Genomic DNA, 14,305 nt, shown 5'->3' with positions numbered 1-14,305 from the left:
TCATGACTCTGGAGGTAATCTGGTTTTCTCTGGGGACCTTTAAAGACTTTGTTTCTTGGTGTTTGGCAGATTCATTACATTGTGTCTTGGCATGGGGCTTTTTTTATTTATCCTAATTAATGATTAGAGAACTTATGTCTTTTATCAATTCTGTAAAATCTTAAGCCATTAGCTCTTCAAATATTATCTATCTACCAGCCTATTATTTCCTTTTAAAATTCCAGTTAGGCATGTCTTAGGTCTCATTATCTCTGATTATACTTTTTATCTCTATGCTACATTGTAGGTTTTTTCATTTTGTTTTGTTTTTTTTTGGCCTCTATCTTCCAATTGAGTAATTCTCTTGTCAGTCTGGGACTATTTCTAGTTCAATAATTCAGGCTTCAACTGGGTCTGTGATTTAAACTACCTTTTGAGTTTTTATTTTCATTTATTGTATTTTTCATTTCTACAACTTCTCTTTGAGTCTTTCAAATATGCTGGGTCATTTTGAGACATGATTTTAATGACATTTATTTCCTCAAATGTATTACACACATATTTTTTAGATTCTATGTGAATCTAATCATTCTAAAATCTGAAGATGCTGTGCTTTACTTTGCTCATTTGGCAAATAAGGATAAAGTAATTGTTACTCACTGGATTATTTTGAAGATTAAATTGTTCCATAAATATAAAGTTCTTAAGACAAGTATCTAGTACACCACAGAGTAACCTATACAAGTATTAGCTGTTTTTATTATTATTGCTGCTGTTATTGGTAGAATTGATTTTGTTGTTTACTGACCCCAAGTGGCTTATTTTTCTCATGTGTTAAGTAATTCTGATTGTGAGCTCATATTCCTTATTATCGAACATTATAAGTTGAAATTTCTTAAGGCTTGTATGTAACGTGCATTCCTCCAAAAAGGACTTGCATGAGCTCTTGCTGAGCCGTGGGAATACTACCAATCTCAATTAGTTTAAGTTAACTTTTGGCTTGGTTGTTTTTATGCCACACTGACAGTGTGAATTTTCGCTCCAATTTTGCCTGAGGGTTGGGTAGTGGTTATAAATTCTTAGGAGAGACTTCTTTCCCCTTTACTCAGAAACAAGACTAAATGAGGCAAACTTCCTTACTGTCACTCTTTTTGAGACAGGTTCTTTGCTAGTTTGCCTGGTGAGGTTGTCACTCTTTAGGGCCCCAGGTTTTGCGGGTGTCACTGATTGCAGGTTTCTTTGTATGATGATCCTGTATCTTCAAGGTCATTCGCTAGCTTAAGTGCTCACTCACTTTTGTGACTTCTTTTTTGGAGGGTCATTTTTGACTAATTTTCTTGCCATCTCACCCCTCCCTTAAACATTTATTTTGAGCATTTTATCCAGAATTTGCAGGTGTTTTGAACCCAGAGATTTTTCCTGTAAAGGGTAGTACATATTTCAGGCTTTGTAGGCCATATAGTCTTTGTTATAACTATTAGTTTTGCTGTTGTAGGACAATAGCAGCCATAAACAATATGTAAACGAATGAGTATGACTGTGTTTCCATGAAACTTTATTTACACAACTAGGTGACAGACTAGATATGACCCATAGGCTTTAGTTTTCCAATCTCTGTTCTATAACATAGCTGAGATTAGAAGACACTGGAATAATATTTCTGAAAGTGTTGCTTCTAAGATTCTTAGCACTCACTGCTAAAGGGGAACCACCTTTGGTTACTGCCTGATTGAAACCTAACACTTTGCTTTCTTTTTTGCTTGGAACTGAAAGTCTCATAGGAGAAAATCCAGTAGGAGTTTCCAAGGAGACAACCTGGGGGTTGGAGGGGTTGTGGTGGGGGTGAGATAGGACACAGCTAGAGTTGAGATGTGGGGAAAACTTGAATTGTTTGTTTGCCTTTCAGATTCTTTTTGAGGGGAGTCTCTTTGATGCTTGGAATGAATCCTGCTGAATCACTGCTGATGCTTGGAGATCTTCAAGTCTTTTCCCGCTTTCCCGTTGCTCATGATGTCTATATAACCTCCAAACATGCATCCCACTCCTCTGCCGAAAGACCATTTTTTTATATCTTCAGTGATGATATAGGCCAGGATAGTTGCCTTTTCTTTTTTCTTAAGCCAACTGAAGTCCTCACCACAAATTAATGTTATGTTTTGACTGACTCACTGGGCCTGAACAATAATGTTATTTCTCGCAGTGCACTAAAAAAGGGGTAGAAATGGAAAGGTGGATGTATTTCTTAATTTACTGTAATCTAAGTACTGAAATCTCACTTTTACAACAAAGGCAGCTTTGATAGAATTTTTGGAAACAAGCTTTCTGCTGAGCTGGTTGTGAAATCTCATTGGTTGGAGAAAATTCAAGTGCATTTCAGTGAGCACAGGTGCTGGAAGTTGTAGGTAAGGAGTCAGGAGTGCAGTCTACAGGTGCAGAAAAAAGATTTTCATGGAGACCCCCAGCTCTAAATGTAGTTGCCCAAAAGGTGGACTTTGCCATTCACTTATTTGAAGCCCTTTGAAAATCTGACATTTCTATGGGCCTGTTAGTGGTGAGCCGGGGGGGGGCTTGCCAGCTTAGAAGTTAATTGTGCTAATTAACAGAAAGGACACAGGCTTCAGAAAGTGCCTCTGTGGACTGGAAAATTTTCCCAATATTTCATTAGGGTGACTTTGAAAAGGTTGCAGGCAAATGGCACCTTTCATTTTAAAAATCTAAACCATGGCTTTTTAACCATTTTTAAAGTTTCAGTTTGAAAAGTCCACTTTTAGTGTTATTTAGAAACTTGTCCTATGGGAAGTCTGGAGGAAAGGAAAGACTACATTTTTAAGTGCATCATTCTCGCCCTTCATTCTTTTATGCTTAGCTTTTTATTTCTTGACACTTATTTTAAAAGCCTTATTCTCTCCTCCTCCCAGTGCAAACCCACGCCATATCCCTGAATCTGTTGTGGAAGAACAGACTGGAAGACATCTGCCTCTTGCCTTATTTTTTTTAATTCCTCTAAATGATAGAGCCAAGTCTCCACACCAGAGCTCCCTCTCCCTGAACAAACCAAATGGCGGCTGTTGGCAGTGCATTGACAGCTTGTTAATGGAGGAATCCTTGACAGTGTGACAACCTGCCTGGGCTGCCGCAGAAAGCCAAATCCACCCCCTCACAAACCCGAGTAATTAACAGGTGGGGAAAAATAGCAACTAACTGCTGCTGAGGAGAGGAAAAATTGTTAACCTAGTGAATTATGTATATTAAAGTATAATATCTCTTTTGCAATCCCTTTCCTAGTTCTTACTAGCAAGCTCTACTGGAAAGTGCTTTGACTTTGGAGTCAGGTGAGCCTGGATTTGAATCAAAGTTTGGCCACCTACTGGCTGTGTGTGACTTTGGGAAAATTCCCTTCACTGAACCCCCGGAGATTTGTGCTCAGTACTGTGGTCAGATACTATTTGTGAAGGCACAATTATAGATGCCACTTATTGGTGTTCAGTTGTCAAAACCTCTTTTTATGATGATGGATTTGCCAAATTGTTCTTGTAGTTCTGTCAAGTTTTGTTTTGTTTTTTATATTGTGAGGTAATTTTTTGGTTCATTAAGTTTGAAATTGTTATTTCTACTTGGTGAATTGGGCCTTTTATCATTAGACAGTGACTTCCTTTCTCTGTAGTCATACTTTTTGTCTTGAAATTATTTTTTGTGATGTTATTTTATGTGCTGATACACACACACACACACACATACACACACACATATATATTCCATTTATTTGATAATATTTCTGTGCTTTCAGATTTCATGAGGTTAGGGGTATAGGATGAAGGGTATAGAGAAGGGGTGGGCTCTGATTAGCTATTGCTTGGTTAAGGCATCCACACTGGTTGGGCTGACTGTCTAGACATCCTTCTCTCTCCCAGCTCCCTCAAACCCAAAATATATTTGCATGAATTCCAATAAAGAAATCTTCTCAGAGAAGCATGTGCTGGTACCACCCACACCAGCTGGAACATTTTTCTCTCAGATCTGATCTACACTAGAAAAGACGTGGAAGGAATTTTTCAAAACTTAGATCTGTAGCTCTTGATATAATACCAGGGGCTAAAATGAATTTAGAAGACATTCAAGGCTGTTTAAAATAGTTATTTTCAAGCTTTCTTCGGTCTTAGATCTCTTTGTGAATGTGATGAAAGCTCTGGACTCTTGCCTCAGGAAAAATGCAAAAACACAAGATTTTCAAACAACTTTAGCTGATCCTATTTTTATGTCCTAAAGTTCCGGAGGCTCCAGGTAAAAGGACCGTTATTTATATACTCATGTTGTAAACATTAAGGGATAAAAGGCAGGATGGAAAATTTAAATACATGCAAATATATTGGTCAGAATGGTGAACTGTGCAGTCCTGGCAGAAAATTTGCTGCCTACTCTTTTCTAGGTTGGGCTCAGATTTATCAGTGAGACCATGCCCTGAGCAGAATCACCCTGTGGCAAAAGAAACCTGAGCTGAGGACTAAATGAGAAAGTCTAGAACCGGTGAACGCACATGACCCCAGCTGAAAGTCTCTAGGAAACAGCCCCCCAAGGAGGGCTTCATAACCCAGGGCTCACTGAAGAAAATTCCAGTTGAAGATAAGCTGAGGAGAAAATATCACAAAACACTGAAAAACACCACTGTGAAAGGTAAGTTAGCAGGTGCAACAAATAGAGCGTTCATGCCCAAGAAAGTAGAAGTAATAAAATCAGCTGAAAAAGTACTTTAATATAAGTATGTTGAAAATATTGAAAGTTTAAAAAAGGATAGAATCCACAAAAATGGAGATAATGGAAGAGGACGGAAAAACTTGGGGAAAAATAGCTAGTTTCAGAAATGAAAAATATTGGTATGGGTATGGAGGAAACTTTAAGGACACTTTAATCAGTATACTACACAGGATTAAGAAGTGAATAAGTAAAACAAAGATTATCAGAGGAAGTCATCCAGAATACAGCAGAGATAGAAAAAGAGTTGAGGGCTAAGAAGGAGAAGTTGAAGAATGGAAGAATTTGAAATTTCACCCTAGACACACAGTCATGGAATTACAACATTCATGTATCATGGGAAAGTTCTAAAAGTTATCAGGCAGAAGAGACAGATTATTTTAAAAAGTTACTGTCAAACTAAAGGCAGACTGTTGTTATCAGTAATAGATACCAGAAAATAAACAGGAAATAAATAAAAATATCTGCAGGGCACTGAGGCAAAATTGTGTGAATATGTATCTTACTAATGCAAATGATGCAAAAACCAAAACAAACCAAAACAAAAACTGAACACCTGCTGGAAATATGTTCATGTTGAGTTCATTCTGGTTGGTTAAATTTAAAAAGATGATTATTTTTATCTCAATATTTCTGTATTGTTCACATTCCCTGTAATAAACATGATTTACTTATGTAATAAAATGAATATTAAAAAACAAATAATCTGAGTTGAAATTATAGGAACTTTGTTCATGTCTGTTCAAATTAAGCTCATTCTTTAAGGCTTAGCTCTAATAACATTAAAAATTTTTTATTGATAAATAATATTTGTACCTTTTCATGGTATAGATGTGGTATTTTGCTACATGCATAAATATGTAATGATCAAGTCAGGGTATTTAGAGTAATCATCTTGACTATTATTTATCATTCTTATGTGTTGGGAACATTTCAAGTCCTCTCTTCTAGCAGTTTTGAAATATATAATATATTTTTAAAATTATAGTCATCCCACTCTGCTATCAAACATTGGAACTTATTTCTTCTATTTAATTGTATGTTTGTACCCATTAACCAATCTTTCTTCATGGTCCCACTCCCAAATCTCCACACAGACACCCTTCCCAATATTGGGTAACTATCGTTCTAACATCTCCCTCCATGATAGCAAATTTTCTAGTTCCCACATATGAGTGAGAACATACAATATTTGTCTTTTTGTGCCTAGCTTATTTCACTTAACATAATGACCTCCAGTTTCATCCATGTTGCTGCAAATGACAGGATTTCATCTTTTTTTATGACCAAAGAGTATTCTACTGTGTATATGTACCACATTTTCTTTATTCTTTCATCCAAAGGTGGACACTTTGATTGATTCCATAATTTGGCTATTGTGAACAGTGCTGAAATAAACTTGAAGGTGCAAGTATCCCTTTAGTATACTGATTGCCTTTCCTTTGGATAAATACCTGGTAGAAGGATTACTGGATTTTCTGGTATTTCTATTATTAGTTTATCTGAGAAAAGTCTACACTGTTTTCCAGAATGGCTATAGAAATTTACATTCACCATTTCTTGTTTTTGTCAGGTTTGTCAAAGATCAGATAGTTGTAGATATGTGGCATTATTTCTGACGGCTCTGTTCTGTTCCATTGATAAGAAAATGTGGCACATATACGCCATGGAATACTATGCAGCCATAAAAAATGATGAGCTCATGTCCTTTGTAGGGACATGGATGAAATTGGAAATCATCATTCTCAGTAAGCTATCGCAAGAACAAAAAACCAAACACCGCATATTCTCACTCATAGGTGGGAATTGAACAATGAGAACACATGGACACAGGAAGGGGAACATCAGACTTCGGGGACTGTTTGGGGTGGGGGGAGGGGGGAGGGATAGCATTGGGAGATATACCTAATGCTAGATGACGAGTTAGTGGGTGCAGCACACCAGCATGGCACATGTATACATATGTAACTTACCTGCACCTTGCGCACATGTACCATAAAACCTAAAGTATAATAATAATAATAATAATAATAAATAAAAATATAAAATTAAAAAAAAAGAAAATATGATTCCCAAGAAAAAATAAAAATATTTGAAGTGAAAAAAAAAAAAAAGAAATTTACATTCACACCAACAGTGTATGAGAGTTACATTTTCTACAGTATGGAGATTCCTTAAAGAGCTAAATGTAGATCTACCATTCAATCCAGCAATCTCACTACTGGGTATCTACCCAGATAAAAAGAAGTCATTATATGAAAAAGATACTTTCACATGTATGTTTATAGCAGCACAATTCACAATTGCAAAGATGTGAAACCAACATAAGTGCCTATCAACTAATGAGTGGATAAAGAAAACGTGGTGCATAGACAGAATGGAATATCACTCAGCCATTAAAAGGAATGAAATAATGTCTTTTGCAGTAACTTGGATGGAGCTGGAGGCCATTATTCTAAGTGAAGCAACACAGGAGTGGAAACCCAAAAACCAAGTGTTCTCACTTATAAGTGGGAGCTAAGCTATGAGTAAGCAAAGGCATACAGAGTGATATAATAAACTTTAGAGACTCCAAATGGGGAATGTGGGAGGCAGGCTAGGGATTTAAAAAAAAAAACAAACTACACATTAGGTTCAATGTACACTACTCAGGTGATGGGTGCACTAAAATCTCAGATTTCACCACTGTACAATTTTTTCGTGTAACAAAAACCACTTGGATCCCAAAAGCTATTGAAATAAAAATTTAATAAGGAGTTATGTTTTATCTATATGCTCACCAGCATCTGTTATTTTTTCGTCTTTTTAATAATAGCCATTGTGACTAGGGTAAGATGATATCTCATTGTGGTTTTCACTTACATTTCCTGGATGATTAGTGATATTGAGCATTGTTTCATAGACCTTTTGGCAATTTTTATTTCTGCTTTTGAGAAATGTGTATTTATGTCCTTTGCCTACTTTTTGTGGGATTATTGTTTTTTTTTTTTGCTATTGAGTTGTTTGAGTATTTTGTATATTCCAGATATTAATCCCTTCTTGAATGAATAGTTTGCAAATATTTTCTTCTTTCAAAAGATTGCCTCTTCACTCTGTTGATTGTTTCCTTTGCTGTGCAGAAGCTTTTTAGTTTAATATAGACCCATTTATCAATTTTTGTTTTTGTGGTCTGTGCTTTTGAGGTCTTAGTCATAAAATATGTGCCTAAACCAATGTCCTGTAATGTTTACCCTAGGTTTTCTTCTAGTAGTTTTATAGTTTTGGGTCTTACATTTAGGTCTTTAATCCATTTTGAGTTGAATTTCTTATAGGATGAGAGAGAGAAGTCTAGTCTCATTATTCTGCATATGAATGTCCAGTTTTCTCAGCATCATTTATTGAAGAGGGTGTCCCTTTCCCAATGTATGTTCTTGAGAACTTTTTTGAAAATCAGTTGGCTGTGAATACGTGGATTTATTTCTGGGTTTTCTATTCCATTTCATTGATCCATATGTCTATTTTTATACCAAGATCATGCTGTTTTGGTTAATACCCTTGTGATACTTGTTAATACTCAAAATGTCACTTTCAGAAACATTTCGAAATCAGGTAGTGTGATACTTCCACTTTTTCCCTCAAGATTGCTTTGGTTTTTTGAGCTCCTTTTTGGCTCTATATACATTTTAAGATATTTTTTCTATTTCTGTGAAAATGTCATTAGTATTTTGATAGGGTTATGTTGGATCTGTAGATTGCTTTGGGTCATGTGGCCATTTTAACAGCATTAATTTTTCTTATCCATGAGCATGGGATGTCTTTTTGTTTGTTTCCTCTTCAATTTCTGTCATTAGTGTTTTTTAGGTTTCCTTATAGATGTCTTTCACCACCATGGTTAAATTTAATCCTAGGTATTTTATTTTTTTTTGTAGCTGCTGTAAATGGGATTATCTTCTTGATTTCTTTTAGCTAGTTCATTATTGGTGTATAGAAACAATACCAACTTCTGTATTTTGATTTTGTATCCTGCAACATTACTGAATTTATTTATCAATTCTAAAAGTTATTTGCTGGAGTGTTTAGGTTTTTCTAAATATATAATCACGTTGTCTACAAAGAGGGACAATTTGACTTCCTCTTTCTAATTTGTATGCCTTTTATTTTTTTCTCTTGCCTGATTGCTCTGGTTGTAACAGGGTTTTTATCATGAAACATTTTTAGATTTTATCAAGTGTTTATTCTGCATCTATTGAGATGATCATATGGCTTTCAGTCTTAATTCTATTGATGTGATGTATCATGTTTATTGATTTGCATATGTTGAACCATCCTTGCAATCCTAGTATAAATCCCATCTGATCATGGCATATTAACTTTTGGATGTCTTGTTGAATTCAGTTTGCTAGTATTTCATTGAGAATTTTTGCATCTATGTTTATCAGAGATATTGGTCTATAGTTTTCAATTTTTGGAAATAATTTGAGGAGAATTAGTGCTAGTGTTTCTTATAAGTTTGGTAGAATTGGGCAATAAAATAATCAGTGCTGGGCTTTTTGTTTGAATGTATTTTCATTATTATTCAATCTTGTTACAAATTATTGGTCTGTCCAGATTTTCTGTTTCTTTCTGATTCAATTTTGGTAGGCTGCAAATCTCTAGGAATTTATCAATTTCCTCTAGGCTTTTCAATTTGTTAGCATATAGTTGTCAATAATACTCTCTGATAACTTTTTATATTTTTGTGGAATCAGTTATGTCTACTTTCTCATTTTTTATTTTATTTTGGCTTTCTCTACTTTTTTCCTGCATAGTCTACCTACTGGTTTATTGATTTTGTTTATCTTTTCAAAAAACCAACTTTTTGTTTCATTGATCCTTTGTATGTTTTTAGCCCCTATGTTTTAATCTGCCCTGATCCTTATTATTTCTTTTCTTCTACTAATTTTTGTGGTTTGTTCTTGCCCTTCTAGTTCCTTGAGGTGCATTGTTAAGTTGTTTATTTGAAATATTTTCACTTTTTTGACATAGGCATTTATTTCTGCAAACTTTATTCTTAGGACTGTTTTAGCTGTATCCCATAGGTTTTTAGTATGCTGTTTTTCCATTTTCATTTATTTTAAGAATTTCTTCGATTTTTTTCTTAATTTCTTCATTGACCCGCTGGTCCTTCAGGAGCATGTTATTTGTACAGTTTCCAAAATTAATTTGGTTATTGATTTATAGTTTTATTCCATTGTGGTCTGAGAAAATATTTGATATAATGTCAATTTTTTAAAAATTGGTTTATTTCAAAAGACCTGTCTTCAAGTTCTAAGAGTCCTTCTTCTGCTTGTTCTAGTCTATTGTTGATGTCCCTGATACTTTTTTTACTTCATTCATTGAATCCTTCAGTTCCAGGATTTCTGTTTGGTTCTTTTTTATATATCTCTCTCTGCTGAATTTCTCACTCATATCCTAAATTATTTTTCTGATGTCTTTATATTGTTTATCTGTGCTCTATTGCATCTCACTGAGCTTCTTTAATATTATTTTGAATTCTTTTTCTGGCATCCCATAAATTTCTGTTTCATTGGAATCTATTGCTGGGAAATTATTGTGTTCCTTTAGAGGTGTCATATTTTCTTATTTTTTCGTGTGTGTGTCGGTGTGTCTGTGTGTATATGTGTCTGTGTCCTTACATTGATGCCTGGACATCTGGTATAACAGTGGCTTCTCCCACTTTTTTGGATTGGCTTTTTGGGGAAGATTTTTTTCGTGAAGATGTATCTATAGTTTTGGTTGGGTGGAACACTTTAGCTTTGATTTATGGTGTGTGCAGTAGTTTATTCTCCGTATGATTTGTTAGGCTGTAAACAGTGTCAGTTGTGTCTGTGATTTCCTTTGTGTTGTAGGCTGTGGTTGTTAGTGGAAGCATGCTGGCGGGTCCTCAGGCCCCAGTGGTGGAAGCATGGGCCAATCTCTCCTGTTTTTGAGACCTTGGGTGTCAGTGACTCCAAATGGGTTGATTCTTGACTTGCTTAGGGCCTGGCAGTGGCAGGGTTGGACTCAGCAGGTGGGCAGATCTTTAGTCCCCTGGATGGTGTGCATAGCCTGGATAATGGCAACAGCAGTGGTGGGACAACTCTTTGAAGCATCACATGTTGGTGTTAATGGTAGCTGCAATGGGCTTGGCAGGCCAGTTTTCAGGCTCTATTATGACATATTCTTGTAGGTGCTTGCTTTGGTGGTAGTGACAAGCTATGTGGGTTCATTCTCAGGCCCTCAGGAGGAGTGTGTAGATGTTAGCAGTGGTGTACGGGATGAGGCTCCTGGATGTTGTGCTTAGTCACTCAGGAGGTAGTGTCCAGCTGGGTGGGCCTGTCCTCAGGCCCTCTGTTGGTGTGCTCAGGTGCTGGCTGTGGTGGTCAGCATAGAGTGACCCCTAGACCCCCTGGTGGAGTGCTTGGGTGCCTGCAACAGTTGCAGCAGTTGAGGTGGGGAAAGCCTGTAAAGACAGGGGCATGAGCAAGTGTGCTGCAGCTCTGCTGCTAGTGGGGAGATGTGGAGATATCTTGGCTGTGGCCACAGGCAGGCAGTTCTTAGGTTCTGGGGTGTGTAAACTTCAGCCCCTGGGGCCAGTGGCTATGGCAACAGCAGTGGCAGCAGTGGGAAAAGCCAGTCCTCGGGGGCATTCAAGTGAACAGTGGCCCTGCTTCTTTGGCCCATAGCCACCTCAGCAGTGGGTGCAGTGGGCATTTTCACAGCCTGTTTTTTGGGCTTGTGTGTGGCAGTCCTGTTTCTGAGGATGAGGGTTGCTATTTATGCAACCCCCAAGTGGTTCTCAGGCTCTAGGGAGTGTGTACTTTGGTTCCCTCTGTCCTGGGGGCAGCCTCTCCAAGGTATAAGACTCAGTTTGTGCTAGAATTCTGGGGACCCTACTACTCCACTGGGTGCCACCAGCATTGTGCTAATGCAGCCTCCAGGTGAATGTGAGAGGATGTTAGTGGGGCTCTAGGAATATAGCAATGCAAGAGCTTTTGGGTCCCAGGGAAGCATGCAATATGGTGGGTGTTGGACTCTCAAAATGGCACCATGCTGCATCTGCTTAGTGCAGCAAGGGAATAATCTCATGGATAAAATGTAATTGGAGTGCCACTTGGGAGGATCTTCAATATGGCTCACTGGAAGACATCTGGCACTTACCATAGGGGGTGTTTGGGATCCAGCATAAGCTCCCTCTGTAGAGTAAAGCCATCACATAGTCCCCAGGCAGCTTCCTATGTTAGTCATAGGGCCCATGAGGATCAAGGAGTTCTCCTGTGGCTAGGGTTACAAGAGTTCATGGTAAACATATGGATTGCTGAGGATCTGTCACTTTCTTTTTTCCCATACTGGGCAGGCTTTCCAGGTTCCCAGCCAATCTTGGCCAACCTGGCTGCCTCACTTCCCTCTGCTTCTGTGCCTCAGGTTATTTCCTCACTTCTGTTGAATTCCAGTGTTCTCTCTTAGATGCTGTATTAAAAGTGACATTATCTAATTGCTATTTTATTTCTTTGTAGAGGAGGTAAGTGCCAGATGTCTTCTAGTCTGACGTATTGAAGCCCCTGTCTAGTAGCTGTCCAATAATATTTTATCTATGATATTATTCCCTTGTATTTTCACCTCTTAAGGGAGGCTTATCCATTAGGCACAGTAAGTACAGTGTCAAGGGTCCATGAAAACATTAACATTTTAAATGCTTTTAAAATCAGAAGGAAAAGATAAATATAATAATAATAAATACCTAGTAATAAATCCACCATGGATTATACATCTTTATATCAATGTTAGTGGTAAAATATAATTTTTAGTTGTATTTTGGCTAGTTAGTTTGTTTCAATGGAAGAAGGGGCCCATGAAAGCCAAAGTTTCAGGGCCTATGAAACTTATAAAGCAATCCTGAATCTCCATTTTTCTGTTTTAATTTTGGTTTCCCCAAAAGCAGAACCTAAGACAAGGCTCTACAGGCAGCTTTTCTGGGAAGTTATCTCAGAAACAGATGTGAGGGTCTGGGGTGAGACAGAGAAAGAGGAAAAGCCAATAAAAGCATGTGTTCTCAAGGTCATTGATGTGGGCATCATGATTCAGTTTCACCAGGACCTCCATTTCTAAAGATGCATAGAATGCCTTCCAGTATTCCTGGACATCTGAAGGATAGGCAGCCGGGATATTTATCCACTGACTTCTGTTCTCCATTTGTTGAGCATTGCTCCTAGAGGCTGTAAACTGTCTTCCACAGGGCTTGCGTAAATGCTGGGTGTCCCAACACTGGAGCAGGCCCTGAAGAGGAAAATGTAAAGTGCTTGTTAAAGGTGAGATGCTTGTTAGCATGAGAGTGAGGTTGCATGGCTGAACAGAGTTGAAGCTGAAATGAGAGAGGGGACAAAGTGTTGTGACTCAAAGTGATGTAACTCAAAACACCAAGAATCTGATTCAGTTCCCCTGGAATTAAGTTCACATTATCACCATTCTCCCATACCATTTTATTTGTACATATGCAAGAGCTCATTTTGCATTCATCCATGTTTCATGTATCACATAGTTCTTTTTGTTCTTGAAATATAAATTCCTTGTGGAATTCCTCATACTTAATACATATTGTTGATTTAATTTAAATAAGGGAGTCCCGAACTCGGATTTAGGAAGACTAAATTCGGTTCCCTCTCTAAAACCAACGTGCTGTATGATCTAGGGCAACTCCCTCAGTCTACTTTAGGTTTCATAACTATATCTACGAAATTAGAATCTTGGACAATATCTTACCCAGGGACTCTTCTGGGAGGGGTATATGGTTTGATTATTCCCATCCACCTTGCTTCATTCAGAATTACAGAGCTCCAACTACATTCCAGGCCCAGTACTAGTTGCTAGGTTTATAGAGATAAATGCAACACAGCCTTACTGTGCAGGAATCTGCATCTCTTCAAAGAAAGAGACATATGAAGAATTATAGCAGTGTGACAAAAGTAAGCACAGAGGGATAGGGACACACAATGGTATCTGTAACCAAACTTACGATGTCAAGAGGAATTCTTGCAGAGATCACAGCTGAGTTGATTCTTAAACGATGTTACTTAAAGGATAAGTAATGGCAAGAATATGAGGAGGACACCTCATATAGAGTTTGTTCAAGAAAGGAGGCATCTTTCTCAAGCCTGAGGACAGCTGGCTGAAGAGAGAAAATAGATGTTCTTAAGGCCTTCTAAATTTTGAGCCTCTGATGTATTTCAGTGCTGCATTTTGTCTTCTTGAGGGCAATTGTTTGGTACGCTCAAGTAAAAGTTTTAATGCATGTGCCAGGCTCAATATTGGGAAAGGAAAACAAGTTATATGGACAAACTATGGTGCCCAAGGCAGGAGACAAGTTTTTCTATGTTTGCTGGGAAAGAAGATTTACCTGAACTATTTTATATTTATTATTAGACAGCACTGTGGAAATGGATTTATAAAAACCTACAGCCACAGACTAATGGAGAGAAGAGGATATATTTGCCACTAGACAAGTCTTCAGCCAATTTATATATGTTAAATCAGTCCAGTGTTCCTCTCCTTGATCATAATGAGTACATTTCTTTGGAGAAAT

The 14,305-nt window shown here is 37.4% G+C and overlaps 1 long non-coding RNA gene across 1 annotated transcript in view; it reads left to right on the top strand.

Annotated features, from left to right (window-relative positions):
- LOC129034051 (uncharacterized) overlaps positions 1 to 2,126 on the top strand; it is a 233,291-nt gene extending 231,165 nt beyond the window's left edge. The window contains exon 6 of the long non-coding RNA XR_008501743.1: positions 1,886 to 2,126. This is a non-coding gene — a long non-coding RNA (uncharacterized LOC129034051). The remainder of the gene's footprint in view (positions 1 to 1,885) is intronic.
- Positions 2,127 to 14,305: the final 12,179 nt, after the last annotated feature.

This window comes from Pongo pygmaeus, chromosome 2, assembly GCF_028885625.2.
Source record: "Pongo pygmaeus isolate AG05252 chromosome 2, NHGRI_mPonPyg2-v2.0_pri, whole genome shotgun sequence".
Taxonomy (NCBI): Eukaryota; Metazoa; Chordata; class Mammalia; order Primates; family Hominidae; genus Pongo; species Pongo pygmaeus.
Note: the sequence above shows the minus strand (reverse complement) of the source record. Positions and strands in the feature narration are given on the sequence as shown.